At 35.2% G+C, this 16,891-nt stretch overlaps 1 long non-coding RNA gene across 1 annotated transcript; it reads right to left on the minus strand.

Annotated features, from left to right (window-relative positions):
- Positions 1–8,631: 8,631 nt before the first annotated feature.
- Positions 8,632–16,467, minus strand: LOC127513708 (uncharacterized). The gene is made up of 3 exons (XR_007930473.1): positions 16,317–16,467; positions 9,314–9,392; positions 8,632–9,167 (listed from the first exon to the last, which is right to left on the minus strand). It is a non-coding gene; the product is annotated as an uncharacterized LOC127513708 (long non-coding RNA).
- Between the last annotated feature and the right edge of the window lie 424 nt (positions 16,468–16,891).

A 16,891-nucleotide genomic window follows, 5' to 3' on the forward strand; every position in this document is an offset into this window, starting at 1 on the left:
ATAAAACCCACATAATCTCATTGTTAACATTTAATAAAACTTAAAATTCAAAATAAATTATATCTCCATTATGTTTTTTTACACTTTTAAAAACCTTATTCGTCAGTGACCCACCTGCTTCTTTGCATATCCTTTCAGAATATGTTAACATTAGAAAAAAGTTTATTACCAGAGCTGTGAAAAAAAGTGCAGTTTTAAGTTTGTGCTATTATTAACATTGAATATGGTCAGATTTTATTGTGCATGATATACATTCTGGTAGTAAAATGGACACAAAAGTTTGGTGCATCTTTCATTTATTTTATGTTCAAGTTTTAAAATGTGTAGTTTTCAGGTGTGAAAATGTCTTTAATGTAAATAATGTGCAGAATTACAGAAAATTACAGAAAACACTTTTTCACAGCACTGAAAGGCTTTGATTTTGACAGGTTATGTGGTACATTTCAGTGCAGATTGTTTTGTGTTCCCAACACTTTGAAATCCAGACTGTTGTTGAAGTATGACATTTGACTCTACAGCAATCTTGCAGTGCATTAGCCAAGCTGTGCAACAAACCACTGTCACTCATTTTACATGTCATCAGGGTGTTTATGTATGAATCTTAAAGGCACAGTGACAGTTTTAATTTGGCCTGTTTAATTCTCAGACTGAAAGTGAAAAATGGTTATAATTCAATTATGCCTGGTTTGGGTGCAAAAAATAACTACTAATATCATAGGTGGAAAATAATCATCCCTTTAAATTAGAATTAAATGAAAAATAAATGACATTTATAAGTCTCTAGATAAGGATGATGTAAAATAAGCATTTAATGATGACATTTGGTGACAGTAGTAGTCTTATTATTTAGTCTTGTGTGTGTTTTGATGAAGCCTCCAATAAATCCATATTTCATTTACATTCATATGTACAGTCTCTCTCTTTCCCTCCGGCTTATTTTTTTCTTTCATGTCAAACATCCCAGAGCTTCCAATAGCAATAAGACTGTTCAGTTAAGCAGGAACCACTGATCAATATTTACAGACAGCTGAGGGATTTATAAGATGTCATGTTAAACGGCCCCACACTTGTATCATGTTTCCTACTGGACTAAAACTGTTTCTGCTATTCTGTGCCACAGTATTAAAATAAGTTAATATTCGTATATAGCGGGGAAAGTTTTCCTCAGTTGATGGTTCTGATTTTGTCTTTGTGGTCGTTGGGCAGGGTGCGTAATGACCTGTTGAGACAGTCAACGTAGAATGGCTGCCTGTGATTGACAGCAATGCAACAGTCTATTTGAGGAGAGGAGTGAGCATTTAATCGGAGTAATGTGTTTTGTCAATGCCGAAATCATTTAGGCGATAAATAGAGAGTTATTGTCAAGCTACAGAGGTTGTGATTGCTGGCTTGGATGGTTTGGGCAGTGGAGAAGCCATTGAAGGATAATTTGTCTGTCAGATTGCATTTGAAGAGAAGGTGCCAGATATTATCAGGCAAAGGCTTTGCTATCTCTGGCTCAGGCTTGCATGGATGAATGTTCTCACGATAAATAGGGCAGAGAGAGATGCTTTGAAAGACGCTCTGTGGGTCTTTGAAGACATCATTCATGTCTGGATCCTAAAAATATGTTGTATCTGTTTTTGTTTTAATAAAAAAACTTTCCTCATGTTAAAAGAGATCATTAGGTAACGTTCATCATTAATGAATGCTTTAATGTCTGTATCCTTGTGTTTGTAGACTCAGTGTTAACGATGGTTATGAATTTCTCATATTTGGCTTATTAAAGTTGTTTAGAAATCTACAGTTTAAACCTAAGTTGTGTAAATTAATGTCAAATGTGTTGGCTGGGTAATGCTAAACAACATGGGAATCAGTTTAAATTTTGCAATTGCATTTATTTGCCTTTTATTTTATATTTTGATCAAGTAAATTTTTGTATAAGTAAATTTATGCATTTATAATCTAAATGATTTATATACAACCTGTATCAGCTCCATCCTATTTCATTTTAATTACATTTTTTAAAGTAGTTGAAGCATTTTAATTCAAACAGGTTAAAAAGAAAAATAATATTCTACAACAGCAAAAAAAGGGAAAGATTATTCAACAAATACTAAACAATATGAGTTAAAGGAGATGGTATGTGTGTGCGTGATAGTCAATTCCACAATTGTAACTTATACACTCTCCCTTTTGTCCAACAGAAGCAAATGAGGAAAGTATACAGGGTTATAATTCACATTGTCTGCTCAGACATGATATTTCTAGTTTCTTTAACATTTAGGTGAGTAATTTTCTTGTAACTTCTGTCATGTAGGATATGGCGGTATGTATGATGGAACATCCTTGTACCTAATTTCAAAGTAGTTAAACTAATGTTGTTTCAACATGTCATGGTCTCCCTTGACTGTACATATATCAAAAAATAACACTTCAACTGGTTTATTAAAAGTGCAGTGTATCATTTAGCTACAAACAAAATTGCAACCTTCGGTAACATTTATATAAGTATACAATAATAAAGTACTTACAAATCATTTGCAAACGGTTAGTTCATAGTTAATTCATAGTTTATATATTGTAGTCTCTACATTGTTAGTATATTAACAGGCTATATACAAATAGTGAGTTCCTCATTCATTGTCACTGTAATTAACACAATTAATTTTGTGTAATTAGCTCATATGTAAAGAGTTAGATAATGTTTTTATGCTTCGTTAACAACTGATTAACTGTAAATAGTTCTCACTTTACAACCCAAATTCCAGAAATGTTGGGACATTTTTTTTAAAATTTGAATAAAATAAAAACTAAAAGACTTTCAAATCACATGAGCCAATATTTTATTCACAATAGAACATAGATAACATAAATGTTCAAACTGAGAAATTTTACACTTTTATCCACTAAATGAGCTCATTTCAAATTTGATGCCGGCTACAGGTCTCAAAAAAGTTGGGACGGGGGCAACAAATGGCTAAAAAAGCAAGAAATTTTGAAAAGATTCAGCTGGGAGAACATCTAGCAACTAATTAAGTTAATTGATATCAGGTCTGTAACATGATTAGCTATAAAAGGGATGTCTTAGAGAGGCAGAGTCTCTCAGAAGTAAAGATGGGCAGAGGCTCTCCAATCTGTGAAAGAGTGCATAAAAAGATTGTGGAATACTTTAAAAACAATGTTCCTCAACGTCAAATTTCAAAGACTTTGCAAATCTCATCATCTACAGTGCATAACATCATAAAAAGATTCAGAGAAACTGGAGAAATCTCTGTGCGTAAGGGACAAGGCCGAAGACATTTATTGGATGCCCATGGTCTTCGGGCCCTCAGACAACACATGATTGTGTCAATGACATTACTAAATGGGCCCAGAAACCACTGTCGGTAAACACAATCCACGTGCCATCTGCAGATGCCAACTTAAGCTCTATCATGCAAAAAGGAAGCCATATGTGAACATGGTCAAGAAGCGCCGTTGTGTCCTGTGGGCCAAGGCTCATTTAAAATGGACTGTTTCAAAGTGAAAAAGTGTTCTATGGTCAGATGAGTCCAAATTTTACATTCTTGTTGGAAATCACGGACGCTGTGTTCTCCAGGCTAAAGAGGAGGGAGATCATCCAGCGTGTTATCAGTGTTCAGTTCAAAAGCCAGCATCTCTGATGGTATGGGGGTGCATAAGTGCATACGGTATGGGCTGCTCGCATGTTTTGGAAGGCACTATGAATGCTGAAAGGTATATAAAGGTTTTAGAGCAACATATGCTCCCCTCCAGACAACGTCTATTTCAGGGAAGGCCTTGTCTATTTCAGCAGGACAATGCAAAACCACATACTGCAGCGATTATAATAGCATGGCTTAGTCGTAGAAGAGTCCGGGTGCTGAATTGTCCTGCCTGCAGTCCAGATCTTTCACCTATAGAGAAAAATATGCCAAAGACGACCACAAATTCTTCAGCAGCTGGAAACCTTTATCAGGCAAGAATGGGACAAAATTTCAACACCAAAACTCCAGAAACATATAACCTCGATGCCCAGACGTCTTCACACTGTTTTGAAAAGAAGTGGAGATGCTACACCATGGTAAACATGCCCCCGTCCCAACTATTTTGAGACCTGTAGCAGGCATCAAATTTGAAATGAGCTCATTTTGTGCATAAAAATTGTAAAATTTCTCAGTTTAAACATTTGTTATGTTATCTATGTTCTATTGTGAATAAAATATTGGAATAAAGTATTAAGTGTTCCTTAAAGGCACAATATGTAAGATTTTTTTTAAATTAAAATATCCAAAAACCACTAGAGCAGTATTATATATTTTGTTGACTTGTGTACTTGCATTATCCCAAACGTTTTCAACAATGTTTAAATCCAGAGAAATCAGCAATTTTAACCAGGACATGGACCGTGTCATTTTTTATTGTTTGAATCGCTTGTTTTCCTGATTTACCACGAGTACCATGTTTTTTGCCTCAGAGACAACACTATTTTGTCAAGTGGCTAACATAGTATAAACAGAGAGAGATTTCTCCATCATACAATATATTTTTAAACCAATTGCATGTCATTTAGCAACAAAAGTCATCCCGTTTTTATTTATATGACATTCTAATATCGATCTAGATTACTGCAAAATGCAACAAGTCTCTCATACCAGCCACCGAGTGAACACACAGAGTAACGTTATAACATAACTTTCAACACACTCAAATGTATTTAGTATGATTGTTTTAACTATGTAAAACAGCGCTGCATTACCCCGCAACAAAAAGAGCGGAAGCGGCCGATTGCAGCATAAGCATGATAAACTCCCTCGCTGGACTAACGCAGCTCTTGGCCCGCCCTGCTTCATACCACAGTAATGTTAATAAAACTTTAATACATTAGCTCATCCATGAACATGATTTCGGCCTGAGTCCATCAGATTGCTTTAATCGGCTGTGGAGGTGAACACGACAACTCCCATGATTCCACGTTCATTCATGGCGTCATCAAGCAACGCCTTTGTTTTGAATAAGTGACCTCTAGCGGTGAAAATTACATATTGTGCCTTAAAAAAATCACTATGTCTAATAAATTTGGTTTAAAGCACTTCATTAATGACATTTTCCCATTTTCCGTGACCTAATCTAAACTGAGAACTATTTACTCCTAATAACCAGTTAACAATTCCTTTACCACAAGCTAATTAAACAATAATAATTGTGTTAATTACAGTGACAGTGAATGAAGAACTCACTATTTGTATAAAGCCTGTTAATATTTTAACAATTTAGAGACTGATTTGCAAGTACTTTATTACTGTATAGTTATTATAAAGTGTTACCCAACCTTCTTGTTTGAAACAATAGCATTGGCTGAACCAATGGTGTGAGGACAGTCTGTTTGTCCAAACAGTGGAAGACGAGCTGCGTTTATGAAACCCGTTTGTTCAATTCCATTCGGTTCTGCTAGTGGCTCCAAAATTACACACTTTGCTTTACACATGTTAATTTTTTATAGTAAATGCAGTGCTAAATGCACAATCCTTTTGAGAGAAACAACTATTGAGCATTGTAAATTGCATTATTGCTTGGCCTAAAGGGGCAGACCATGCCAGTGTGACTTATCAGTCGTCCTTATTCTACAGAATGAGAAGCTGTGACAACATGACCACAGGGGCTGCAACAAGCCACAGCAATTTGGAATGGTGCGCACCACTTTGTTCTGCAGCCTGCAGCAGTGGAAGAAGAATGTTTGACTGATTCGTAAGGCTTGTTTCGGGGAACAAGTACACATGCAATGTTCACATTCCGACTGCATTGTTGTGGCTCGGAGAGAGGCGCAGGGACAGATAGGTGGAAAGGAAAAGAAAGAGAAGGACAGTAATTATAACCGCACTTCACCTGTACTTCGAAGCTTTTAACATAGTCAGCAATAGGACAATCATCTGGCCAGGAGGCTAGTGTCTCTAAATTGCCTTTCCTTATAATTGTCCCTCGAATACTGCAGTGATTATGCTTTTGAAATGCATAGCTCTTTCCTTCTATCATAAGATAGCTGGCTTATGTTGGGCCACTTCATAGTCTTATTTCACCCACCCGGTTCTTATTTCTTAATTGTAGAGTGTCCTGATTTTTATATCTCTCTGCATGACAATTAGGAATTTAACAAGCACAGTATTTATTAATTTTTTTGTTGTTGTTGCTGATGGTGAAACTGCATAAAATATTCTTATGTATATTCAGTTGTTGCACAGGTGCTCCACATTCTGTGCTTAGGTTTAAACTACTTTTTCTTTCAACTGTTTTTGTTGCTAAACTGGTGCTAGAAATTCTAGTTACTGGTTCAATTCCCAGGAAACATATGTGCTGATGAAATGTGTCTTTGAATTGCATATTTGAAGTTGAATTTAACCCAGAAAATTCCCAACAGTTAGATGGAGTGATGAAAGACCTCTGTGTAATTTCTTTTTAGTGACAGTTACACAAACATTGACATGGGAAATCTAGTGTTCGCATGTAGTGCTAACACAAGCTTCAGTATTACTTTATTAAACTTCTGTTTGTGCTACAGACATGAATGACAGCTCATGCAAACTGTTGATGAGAAATGTACAATACTTTTCTAAGCAATATTACTTGGCAGACAATACAACAGGCAAAAAATTAAAAATTAAAAATCTGTAAACATGCACTGCAGCTATATAACAGAGACTTACAGTATGCTTGGGCTTTTAACTGTCACTCCAACCATTGAGTAACACCTAACAACAATCCAGAATACTCAAGAAACCACATAGCAATAGAGTGCTGCAGGAATGAGCTCTAAAACCTGCAAATGATCAGCATATTTACACTTCCGGCTCCATCTTCCCGAAGTCAGTGGGGTTTTTGAATGGGTTTTTGGTTAAATGCCTGAAATAAGGTATGTGGTTAACACAAGCGCAAGATAATTTCATGTTTTATTCTATGACATTAAATGCATCTGAATGGGACTCCTGGGGCCTCATTTATAAAATGTTGCGCAGAAACCATCCTAAATTTGATCTTACGATCATTTCTCAGATGTGCGTACGTGTGATTCATAGAATGAACATACACACAGAAAATGAGCGTACGCCTCTCTTTCAGATGTGAAATCTATAAATCACAAATGATCTTGAATTTGTGCGCAGCTGAATGGTTTCAGTTCTCTGTGTTGGAAATTAATGTCATTTACATACAAGATAATTTAATTTAGAATGGCGAGCTGAAAGAATAGCTTAGATTTCCAAAAACCTGCAGTAATCTGACAAGGAAAAGTGCGTACGTCTGCTCAGACCCTGACGTGGTGCTAAGCACTTTTCCACGTCAAAGATAGTTTTTATAAATATGAGCGTTGGCGTGGATTTAAGCGCACGCACACTCTAAGATCAAATCTGTGCATACATACACTTAAATAAATGAGGCCCAAGAGGTTGTTGGGGACATTAAACGTCATTACGCCAAACAGGAAAACTCAAACTTGTCTACTCAACATTCTTACAGCCTCGTTGTGTTTATATTTGTGCTAACTATTTTTACTCATACTTTCCAACTTTTTAGAGAAGTAAAGACTAAAAAGTTGTCGAAAGATTAGTGGCGGGAATGTTGAAATTGTGTAAACATGGTGGTTTTTTTATAGCCTTTAAATATTTACTTCTGATGATTGTGTTTAGGTAGTTTTCATTTGTGAAGATTATCTTGATTTAAAAAAACATGATAGAATCATAAACTTTTGTTGGTCAATGGAAAAGTTCTGCTGGCTTTTTGTTGAGAGAACCATACAGGTTGATGTTAACTTCCAGCCTAAAAAAATATGTATCCCATCTCTGTAGCACTTTGTGTAGCACAACACCCTGATAATGTTTTGTACATTATTTATATACTATTATAATTTGTATTTGTAAGTATTATATATAAGTATATATGTTATATTTATATATAAGTATTATTATATACTATTATAATGTTTATTAATATTTTGAATTCATTTTTATATTTATATTTTCAATTTTCAAGTTTTAGTATTTTTATGTGCTTTTGTCATTTTCAGTAGTTTTTTTTTTAAATATTCCTATTTAGCTTAAACATGTATATATATATATATATATATATATATATATATATATATATTAGGGGTGTAACAGTACATGTAACCATCATGGTACGGACGTCACGGTTCGGTTCATGCAGTTAGACGACGAATACAGTCAGACACAGGTGACTTACACTCCAATCCAAAAGGGGGCGCGCACACACAGTAATGTAAGTGAGGATAGCAAAATAAAGTAAACTGTGACATATTATACCCAAAAATTCTTCATACAGTGGACTATCAGTAAAATTTATAAAAATTTGGAACCAAAAATTATTCAGACACTTTGACCTGACCATGTTTTACTTAAGTGTTATCTGACATAATTAAGATTATTTTTTTCTGACATAGTTAAACTCTGAGATCTTGTCATATTTTATTACCATTTTTTTAAACTATAGTGAATAAGCTGTATTAATGAACGAAATGTTCAAGGTGTCTGAATAAATTTTGGTTTGACTGTATATATATATATATATATATATATTAGAGGGGGTTTAATATATATATATATATATATATATATATATATATATATTAGAGCTTCAATTTTAGTTAGATATCAAGGCAACATTTCTAATTTTCTTTTAAGTTTTTCATTTTTTTTTATTTTTTATTTCATTTATTTCAGCTTTTTTATTTCAGTTACTGAAAACAGTTCTTAAAATTTTTAGTGTTAATTTTGGAACTATAAATAAATGTGAAAAACCCACAGTTGTCCAGTATTGTAAGTTATTGACTTCAAGGATCACAAGCACATCAGCATGTTGTGATATCAGTCTTGTACAGTGTGGAACGCTAGATATAGCAACCTTTTTCATTTAGTAGATCATACTGTACAACAGACACACTTTTTAATTAAAGTTGAACTTTAATGTACATCTCTTTATATTTGCAGTGTAGCAGTTTGTGTCTGCAAGTACAGATGACAGGAATACAGATATCATCTGTAAGAGCGACAAGTCTCAAAGTCATCAGAGGAGCCGGAGGGCGTTCTGTGCTGTGTTTCATGTTGAGGAGGTTTCTGTGTGGAAATGAGGCCACACGCACAGCTTTTCTCTTGTTTGTATCTACCACATGACGTTTGAGGCTGTGGGGGAAAACAGCATATGAAAATAAAAACATTTTACATTGAATTAACATGCTCACTAGAGAAAAAACAGTCTGTCTCAGTAAGTTGATGAGGAAGTGTGTGGAGTGAGGAAGCGAGTCTATCTGTGTCTCTCTCACCCTTACCTTTCACTTTCCCTAATAAGAGATGGCCAATTAAAGCCTTTTAGAGCCACAGTCTGATCAATACTCTCCCAGGATCTTCCTAAAGAGAGCGAGCGAAAGAGAGGGTTATATTTATGATCCCATTCCTTCTCAGTCCCCGGAGAGAGAGCAGCTATTGAAAGATTCGTATTGACTTTCCATGCAGGGCTTTCATCTTGTTTTATTGCATTGTGGCACGGTGTAGTTTGGCTGTGGGTGATGAAGGGGTGGAGGGGAATGGATAGGGTGTCGAGCTGAAAGAGAGGAGTCTGGGATCTCTCGGGCTCCGCCACTGCAGGGAGCTCTATTACGGAGAGAAGGAGACGGCCACAAGAGGGGGGCATTTTAAACAACGCTGCGTAAACTCAAAACACCAGGCTAGCAACCCACAACCGTGATCCCAGGTGTGTGTGTGTGTGTGGTTGTGTAACACAGCAAGGGTTGAATGCATGTGAGGTGTATCGGGTTAGAAAATGGCTGTCTGTGTTTTTTGTGAGAGCGAAGATTAAAGTGTTATTTTACCCAAACATTTTAATTCTGTCATCATTTATTCACCCTCATGTCATTCCAAACCCGTAAGACTTTGTTAATCTTCAGAACACAAATGATGATATTTTAATGAAATCTGAGAGATTTCTGTCCCTCCATTGACAGTCTATGCAACTACCATTTTGACGCTTCAGAAATTTCATAAAGAGATCATAAAACTAATCCGTATGAATTGAGCGGTTTAGTCCAAATTTTCTGAAGAGATTTGATCGCTTTATATATTAAATAGATTGAATTTAGCAATTTAGCGAACACAATCACAAGCTCAACCATACTTGTTTGATGCACGAGAACAAACCTCATTGGTTCTTGTGTAAGCTCAAACGTGCTGCGTAACACACAAGAATGAACATTATTGGTTTTCGTATGTCAAGCAAGCATGAGCTTAGTGAGCTATGAGCTAGTGTACATTGAAGAATGTTTATATGTGAATAAAATGAGAAAATAATGACAGAATTTTCATGTTTGGGTGAACTAACCCTTTGCACCAAAGAAGATCTGCAATATATATATTTTTTACCTTTCATATGAGCCAGCAAAACATTTGCTGTTATACAATGAAATATTTATGAACTACCGTTCAAAAGTTTGGGTCGGTGGCTCACCAAGGTTGCATTATTTGATCAAAAATATAATAAAAACAGAATTATTATTAAAATATATTATTAAATTTAGAATAACAATTTCTTAACGATTTAAAATGTAGTGATGGAAAATCTGAATTTTCAGCATCATTATTCCAGTCTTCAGTGGCACATGATCCTTCAGAAATTATTCTAATATGCTGATTTAGAGACATTTCTTATTATTATCAAAGTTAACTGTTAAAAACAGTTGTGCTGTTTTTATGGAAACTGTGTTGGAAATGCCAGCTGGAAATAGGTACCTTTCTACACTGTATTTGGGAATGTAGTTTGGTCAGACCATTTTGGATACAAGTTATGAATGTTATAAGTTGCTGATATGGCTCCAAAATATCTTTAACTCCTAAATTATGCCTATTAGGTGACAAGTCCCAAATACCAAATGTTTCAAAAGGTGTATTTTCTGTTATTATGGTATGTATCATAGTGGCCAGCACAATTATTTTAAGACAATGGAAGACAGTGAGAGCCCCAGAATTGTTTTATTTTGTATCTTGTACTTATTTTGTATTTTCTTTTATTGTTAATAAAAAAAATGTTAATTTCCACTCAATCACACCAGCTCAGAGATCCAATCATTGACAATCACACATTAATGTGATTGGTTAGAAGATAGTCTGTGACGTCAGAAACACCAGCAATTTCAAACCGCGTTGTGTTTAATACACTGCAGTTTTAAGGAGAAAATACTCAGCAATGGTGTTGACTTATGAATTTGCACATGGTTTGTCTTAAAGCATATTAAAACACCACATAGACATATAGACAACTTAAAAACTTGATTTTCACTACAAGGAGACTTTAAAAAAAACTAACCCCAAACCTTTGAACTGTAGCGTATGTTGTTTAAATATTTATAAGTGACGAAGTATTTTTGACAGCTAAATTTGAATGACTGTCAATGGCCACAGAATGATGTAGTTACAGCATCTACCAGCAGGGGCTAACTGGACCATGTTAACCAGTTGACTCAATGGGCTCTTTATTAATATTGTGGTCTGCACTTTCGTTCAGAGTTCAAGATTTGTGAGCATGCCCAAGAGAACCTTTCCCGAATTAATATAGGCCTACATATTAACTGTTTAACCAGATTGTCATAACCTAACACATTTTAGCAAATATTCTGTAAGATGGCATAAGACTGTATTAATCTGAAATACTTTTTTTTAATTCAGAATCCAAAGTAAATTTTTATTCATAACTGCACATGTCTATAGAAAAGTAATCCTGGGCTTTAGGAGATTATTTGGGAATTGTCTAGCACACATTTTGGAAAAAGGAGGAGAAGTTTTTCTTCAAGCATTAAAAAGAAATGTAATCAATTCACAGATGGATGAGGCAATTAAACATTCAGAATAGATGTACTTTCCATGAAGCATGAATAAGTCTTAAGCGGTAGTTCACCCTAAAATAAAAAAAAAAAATTCTATAATTTTCTCAACCTCATGTCATTCCAAATCTCTATGACTTTCTTTCTTCTGTGAAACAAAGATAATTTAGAAAAAAAAAAAAAAAAAACTTTTTTATTTTATTTTATTTATTGTTTATCAACTAAATAAGGAAGAAGAAAGAGGGAAAATCACAATGCATTATTTTGGATTGCACTGAGAGAAGGTTAAAGAATGATTAGACGGATAGAAGTCCCATAGCAGTTGTCTGAGGAGCGCAGAAGTCCCTGGTGTGAAATGTGCACTAGCTGATCAATATTCCTGTCAGGCTGCATTAATCTCCATATAGAATGTCACCTTAATGCCAGAGATACACAGTGGTTTCTACTGCTGGGACGCCTGTTAAAAGTGTGGATGAGAGCCAGTGTTTAACTGATGCTTCGTCTGCATTGCCAATCTCAGGGTAGTTTTAAGCCAGCGCTTCACTATTTTTGCTACTTTTAAGAATGGACATTCAAAAATAGAATTTTCAAGTTTAAAGTTCTTCTGTTTGTATCTTCCCATAGAAAAAGTAAATTACTCAAATTGCCTTCTGTGTCAACATTTTCTGGTTTTATTTCTCTTCAGGAATTTTTGGAGAAATTGTTGATTCAAGAGACTTTTGAGAGTTATATACTAAGCTTGATTATTCCCATAATCTGTCTAACTTTTGCATCCTGCAAGACATCCAAAGTAAGCTCTTTGCTTTTCAGCATCAGACTTTATCAAAGGGACATGCACTTAGAGGCCTGTTGAGCCTTCTGCCGATTAGCATGCAACAAACAGGCCTTCAGTTGTCATGGGAACTGCGATCAAGAGGTTAACTGCAGTCATTACATCTACTCAGAATCACGGACAGTTGCAAACAGAGTTTCTTAGATTTTAGCGGAACCCAAACTGCATATAGAAGACACTCTGTGCTGCTAACAACTTTAATATGTTCACATAAATACTGGTGTAGCCAAACAGACAGAACTCTGAGTTTTTGTTATTGCGTGTCGGTGACAGTTAAACAACAGATCCGCAAACCTTTGCAGCGGCTGCTATGAATAAACACACAAAGGGGATCTGAAAGAAGTGCTGTGATGATTCTGTGGGAAAGTGCAATTAAAACGAGAAAAACACACTGGGTTGCTCGTTGCCTCCCTCTAGAGATTAGTGTTCTGCCTTAATCAAGTGTGGATGAATATAGATTTTTTAAGGGGCTTATTTACCTTTTTATATGGAGACTTTCTCTTTCTCTTCAGTGTGTTAGAGGTATTCTTGTATCCCAGTGGGAAATGGGAAAGAATATTTTGGATGCATTCCAGCTGAAATCCCCACCTGATTAGATTTAATAAGCTTATGGGCCAATCGTAATATGTTTGAAAAGATATTGAGGAAGCCTTTCAAAAACCTCTCTTAATACTACAAAAGGACAATAAAATTGGTGCTCAGAGACACAATTTATAAACATAATGTCAAGTTAATGGATATGTAAATTAGTTTACAATCCAGTTTAAAGAAATCAGAGCATTGTGACTGCACTCCAAAGGAACAATTTTTGTTTTGCTCAATTTACTTAATTAAAATGAACTAATGTGAGTATTTTGTACACATTTACGTTGTGTGCAATCCATTTAAACTTGTAAAGCTGAAGTTTACTTAATCCATTTGCACTACAAGAATCGTTTACATTGGTGTTATTGTAGCATTGATGAAAAGAGACTGGGTGTATCTTTTTATCATGATTTGCATGGGACAAAATAAGGAGTAAAAGTTGAAATTAAGTATTATTTTTAAGTATAATGTTATGTAATTTTAGAAGTGGTTAGAAGAGTAATACAAAACAGTACATTTATGCTTTATATTGCTTTATTCGGTTGCACCATTTGTTCTTAGGGCAGAACTTAGCTAGGTCATAAGCTCGCTGTAAAGTAATGCTTAGTCGCATAATATGACATTTACCCTCAGTGATCTAATAGCAGCCATCAAATGTGACCCTGGACCACAAAACCAGTCATAAGTCACACGGGTATATTTGTAGCAATAGCCAACAATACATTGTATGGGTCAAAATTATCGATTTTTATTTTATGCCAAAAATCATTAGGATATTAAGTAAAGATTATGTTCCATTAAGATATTTTGTAAATTTCCTACCGTAAATATATCAAAAAATTATTTTTGTGAGTGGATATGCATTGCTAAGGACTTCATCTGGACAACTTTAAAGGCCATTTTTTCAATAGTTTGCTGTTTTTGCGCCCTCAGATTCCAGATTTTCAAATAGTTGTATCTCTGCCAAATATTGTCCTATGCATCAATGGTAAGCTTATTTATTCAGCTTTCAGATGACGTATAAATCTCAATTTCAAAAAGTTGACCCTTATGACTGGTTTTGTGGTCCAGAGTCAAATATATGTCTAAAGAATTGAGATCTGTCAGGTAAAACAAGAGCTTATTGATGGAGATCAGTCTGTCTGCTGTTTTATTCCAACTGTTACTCCTGATCGGAGGCTTCAGTAAATATTTAGTTTACACGTAGAGTTTCACTTCAACTAAGTTTAGTATATTTGATCGAAAATGACTAAAGAGCACCAGAGGGTTAAACTGAGGTGGCAGAAGTCACTCATTTTCATATCCAGTGTTGCTTGAAACACATATTTTTCCGTAGTTGTTAAAACCGCTCTTTTCCACACAGCGAAAATGCATGGTGATCCCCTTTCACACTAAATGAAAGCTGTACCACTAGACTAACACATTTTATATAATCAACTCTTAAAAACTTTTTTCTTTTTTCTCCCCCTTTGGCATGTCTTATTTTTCAGGACTGTTGCCCCTTCAAAAAGCAGTGCATGATGCCCCTGAGAATATGTGCTTAATTCATCAGCATGATTCTACCTGCACCACTGCTATTCCAACAGATTCCTGAAGTGACCAGGGCATGGTGTACATCTATAGTACGTAAACTCTATAAGCTGTTAAGCTAGATAACCTTTCTTAATGGTTAAAATCTTCTCTTTTTTTCTTTTTACAGCGAAAAAAAAAAAAAAAAAATGTAGAAATGATTGGAAACCTCTCCTCGCAGAGGATCACTTGGTAATGGATTTGATTTGTAAAAGGCTTGATAGCATTTCTATGGAAATGGAACATGCTTGATGTTCAACTCTTCATGTCATGACACAGAGAGATTTTAGGCAAGCAATTTTCCTTAGTAGTTTTCAGGAGACCTCTTCAGAAAGGCCATAAATAGTGTAATCACAGTTTATGGCTCGGAGTTATTTTTGGATAAGCAGCAAAATTACTAGAACATTGTGCTTTTTCTGATTTTTATTTATTCAGTTGGTTATCTCAGACATTCGCTCCAACTAATGTCTTAATATCTTTTAGGAAAGACTGTGTGGGTTACAAGCCATAAACATCAAACTACAGGGTGCATCTTTGATTAATAGGTGCTTCGTGCACACGGTTCTTATAAACTAGTTAGAGGCTTCCCTTTTATTTGGGCCTGGCAAACTGATCCATGGCTAATGTGCAGCAATCCAGTGGCATGTATCATTGCGAGCCGAGGGAAAGATGTTAGCTGGGGACTTATTTGAGTAGAACGCTGACAGCATGACGAGAAAGATCGAGAGTTTGGGAATAAACTTAGCCATATCATTAGGCAAAAAAGTTCATCAGAAGTTACACTTGGAATTTAAAAATAATGTTTGCTGAAGTAGAAGTGTCCACAAACTGATCCACAAAATGTTACCACATCTGCTCTACTCTACTTTTTTCAATCTACGCATAAGTAAAGTTTCACAGACATAGAGTAATGTTACTTAATATTCAGCTGGGAATGCAACCAAACAAATGTAATCATTCATGTGAACTAAATCATGCGTTCACATTAAATGTCTTTCCTAATGTTTGAAGGATTGCATACACAGTTACTGGCAGTTTCTGGCAGGTTCTGACTCCTCTATAATTGTTATTTTGATGTCTGAGATTAAATATTAATTTTAATCTCTGCTTGGAAACATTGGAAAAGATGACTTAAATAAGAAAAAAGATTAAGAATTGCTGTAGCATACAAGTTTATGTTTTAATGGAATTATTCTTAAGATCTTATCAAATTATGTTACCTGTCATTCATTTGAATTCAATTTAAATGATCACCTTGAACTCATTTCATCTTTCAGAATAATTCTCTTTTACTACTCCTTAAATTGAGTTCATTTGGTAAACTGTCTATCAGCGAATTGCACTTTTTGAGCATTACAGACCACGCTTTTTCAGCTTAATAAGATGCTTCTGAAATTCATAGCGTTGCACATATGATGGTGCCACTTCTGCGGGGGTCACCAAAGACAACGTGCTGATGTGTTTATTTCTTCTTACCATGAAAAATTTCATCCTGCTTCGTTGGCTCAGCGGCGCCTGGAGACCTGACATCAATTTCAGCCTGTCTTACGATATGCAACAGAGAAATATTTACTTCTGGATAGCTGGGACCTCTGTGCCATGAAGGTTGCATGCTGTATGGTATCTCTTCTCCACTGCATCTGGACTTTCACCTGCTGTTGTTTGTATTCAAGGGTGGGTGTGTTATTTCGGTTCATCTTTCACTTTCCTCGCAATCTTGTTACTTAAAGCTGAGGGGGTCAAAGTTTCGATCTGAATCGTCATGAGCTGACCACTGCCAAAGCCTCTGAGAGTTTGGATGTATTACGTTAGCCCTCAAGGGTGCTGTCTATTTATTTCATTTGTCAATTTCTATAGATGAGATGGGGGAAGAAGGTAGAGAAGATTTGTTCAAGCACTGTGAAAAATGAAAGTGTGTCTCAAGCCTTTATGATTTTCTGTATTTTTTTTTTTTCTGAAACCAAACAAACAGCAAAAAGTGGAAAACTGCCATGTAGATATGAGTAATACATATGTGTCTGTACATCCTTAAAGGGTTAGTTCACCCAAAA

This window comes from Ctenopharyngodon idella, chromosome 5 (genome assembly GCF_019924925.1).
Source record: "Ctenopharyngodon idella isolate HZGC_01 chromosome 5, HZGC01, whole genome shotgun sequence".
Lineage (NCBI taxonomy): Eukaryota > Metazoa > Chordata > Actinopteri > Cypriniformes > Xenocyprididae > Ctenopharyngodon > Ctenopharyngodon idella.